Source organism: Platichthys flesus, chromosome 3, assembly GCF_949316205.1.
Source record: "Platichthys flesus chromosome 3, fPlaFle2.1, whole genome shotgun sequence".
In the NCBI taxonomy this organism is placed as follows: domain Eukaryota; kingdom Metazoa; phylum Chordata; class Actinopteri; order Pleuronectiformes; family Pleuronectidae; genus Platichthys; species Platichthys flesus.
Genome location: NC_084947.1, coordinates 1,404,604 through 1,407,645, shown reverse-complemented (window position 1 = coordinate 1,407,645; position 3,042 = coordinate 1,404,604). Strand labels below are relative to the sequence as shown.

Below are 3,042 nucleotides of genomic sequence, written 5' to 3'. Positions count from 1 at the left end.
GGATTTTCAATAACCGTGAAAAAGATGAGAAACGGCACAGATTGAAACTCGCCTTCTCCAAAAGACTTAAGTGTAAATTCAATCAGATGATAATAACGCCAGGGATCCGTGTTAGAGCCGAGACGAAGGCCTTTCCAGGTGAAACTCCGTGAAATGGATTCTGCAGCAAACGCTTCTCAGAAATAAAAGCCTCATCCGAGTGGAATTGATGGAGAGGCGGCTTTTCACGCCGTGATGCGTTCCACAAATTAGAGGACGCTGTTTTTCCAAAGGCCAGAGTGTTATTGCCCGGCCATGCAACCAAACACCCAGCTGTCCGGACGCCTGCGTGTTGACTGAGAGGGGGGGGGGGGGGTCTGGAGAGGAGGTTACCTGGAAGTGAGTTTCACCCTCTGAGCCGTGAAGCTGCTCGGTCCTTGTCCCGGGGGAGCAGGGGGGGGGGGGGGGGGGGGGGGTCATAACACTCGACCCGTCACACACATGTCCCCCTGGACGCCTGCGACAGGGAGCCCCCCCCCCCCCCACCCCCCACCCCCCCCCCCCCTCTGGTCCACAGGAGTCTGAACACTCGGCTCATTGTGCACAGTGTGCTGCTGCCGGTTTGGTTTCAAACTGTGGTCGGTCACGTGATCACTCTCACTGTGCACGTTAAAAACACACACAGAAGTTTTATTCTTTACGTTCTTATGGAAGAAATCTGAAAGGTTTAAATACATGTTTAATTCTCTGGGTGTTAGTCTCTGCCTCTGCACATTAAAAAACAAGATTAAATATAATGACTGAAACTTCTATTTTGCTTCGAATTTTTTGCAAATGAGTTAAAGCACGCTAAGCTTTCAGTGTGTGTGTGTGTTTGTGTGTGTGTTTGTGTGTGTGTGTGTGTGTGTGTGTATTGACAAATCCAAGGCTGTGCTAATCTCAAAAATATGTATTTTGTAACTTATCAGTGACATATAAATTTTTTTATAGAAAAACTGTGGGGAGTCATTAAACAACAGGAATTTTATAGGGTTAAAATAATGACAATTAACGATTATTTGATATTCATGAGGACTGATATTGTTAATAAAATAAAATTGTTTAAAGTGAAACCAATAATTAATATGTGTAGCATACTACAGCAGTTTTAGGGCTGGAAGGTACAGAGGGAGGGTTTTAATATGGGACAGTACACTAAAAATAATAATACGTAAAAATCAATGTTGCTAATCAATGACATATGCCAATCTCTGCCAATACTGCATATACTTATGTGATGATGGAGAAACGTCCCAAACGCTGAAAGGTCAAGAGGTTTGAAACACTGGCATTATGAGCTATGTTAATTCCATAAATCTAGAATTCTTTCTTAAATTTGGTTATAAATAATAAGTCAAAACTAGTACAGCCTGAGAACTAAGGTCAGACTCAACGACAGCATCCCCATCTGTCCTCTATGGCTCAAAATGCTGGTGTGTGGTAAAACGTGACATAACCATAATAAATGGACGCCTCATGAAATCATATCACACCTTCTGGCCTGAAAGGATTGTTCATGAACGTGAAACGAGACATAGAACCATTCCACTTTTATTCACAGCTCAAAAAACACGTTTTTCTGTGCAGTACCTCCTCAGTCATAAGCCTCACAGGTGTTACACAATGCACACAGTTGAAATTGGTTCAAATATTAATGCAAACAGTGTTTCTGTCAGCAAATGATGAATCCACATCTGATTGTTTCAAGGGCCCACATCTTTAAACCTGAGATACAGTCAATGAAAACTGTCCTCAGAAAAAAATTTAAAAAATCATCAGATCCATTTAGATATTATTATTATTATTATTATTATGTTATCACACAATTACACATGTCTCATCCTCATTTGTAGCACCATCCAGAATGCACTGGCTCATCCTCATTTGTAGCACCATCCAGAATGCACTGGTTGTAGACATGCAGAGCCCACGGTGAAGTCTGGCTGTAGCAGATCTGTCTTCATTACCTGTTCGGATTCTGCAAAAAATGACAAAGGGAACAATTGATTGGATCCAGCTTGTTAGATGTACTAGGATATCCATCTTTCTATTCATATCATCATCAGCAAAAGGTTTGACGGGCGGACTTACACGAAGCCTTCTTCGGACAGGAGCTTGGGTCTTAGTTATACTGGCCACACGCTTTAAATGGTAAAGTTCCTGGAAAAAGATGAAGCAGCAGAGTTTCGGGGGAAGGCAGGGTGCACTTCTTCTTCTTCTTCCTCTTGGGCTGTTGAAAGTGACCAGATGAAGTCAGTACACACACGTCTCTGAGCAAACCCAGAGTTGATGAGCACAGAGAGAGATCACTTACGCCCGGCGTTGCACCAGCAGACAGTGAGCAGCAGCAGTCCCAGGTGAAGCCAAGAGTCTTCATGATGATGAAGAGGAAGATGATGATGATGAGAGGAAGATGATCTCTGTCTTTCTTCTTCTCTGCTGTGAGAAACTCTCAGTTCTTCGTCCTATTTATAAGAAGCATAATTCCTCCCCCCCCCTCACATGTTTGCTGCTATCTCGGGGGGGTGGGTGGGGGGTGACAGGTGCAACAAGATGCATAACACAAACAACGGTTTAGAAAATGCAGGCTGTGCCCTATCACCCAGAACCCATCCATTTCCTCATCTGTTGTGTCAACAGTTTTTTATGTGACCTCTAGAGAGGTGTGGGTTGAATGTGTCTTTGGTTTCAGACTTGACTGTCAAACCCAGAGCTCCTCACTTCCTGTTTGATTCAGATACCAAACATATTTCATACAGTATTTCATAGTTCCCTGTGCAGCCTGTGGTGGATCTCAATGGGTTGGTATATTGTGATCACACTTAAGGTGAGTGGTGTCTTCACTTCATCACTGATGGTCTGCACAACGTCAAATCAAATTCAATATATTTTGCTGAGGACAAAGTGTTTTGATCATATCCACCTGCTGCCATGTGACTCATACAGACCTGCCCAGTTTGTGGAGGTGTTCATGGTCCCAGAGGACGAACCTACTGGTACCACTGGGGTGTCTTTCCCTCCAAA

General features: G+C 43.6%; 1 long non-coding RNA gene across 1 annotated transcript; it reads right to left on the bottom strand.

Annotated features, from left to right (window-relative positions):
• Positions 1-2,179: 2,179 nt before the first annotated feature.
• Positions 2,180-2,470, bottom strand: LOC133947570 (uncharacterized). The gene is made up of 2 exons (XR_009919218.1): positions 2,333-2,470; positions 2,180-2,248 (listed from the first exon to the last, which is right to left on the bottom strand). It is a non-coding gene; the product is annotated as an uncharacterized LOC133947570 (long non-coding RNA).
• Positions 2,471-3,042: the final 572 nt, after the last annotated feature.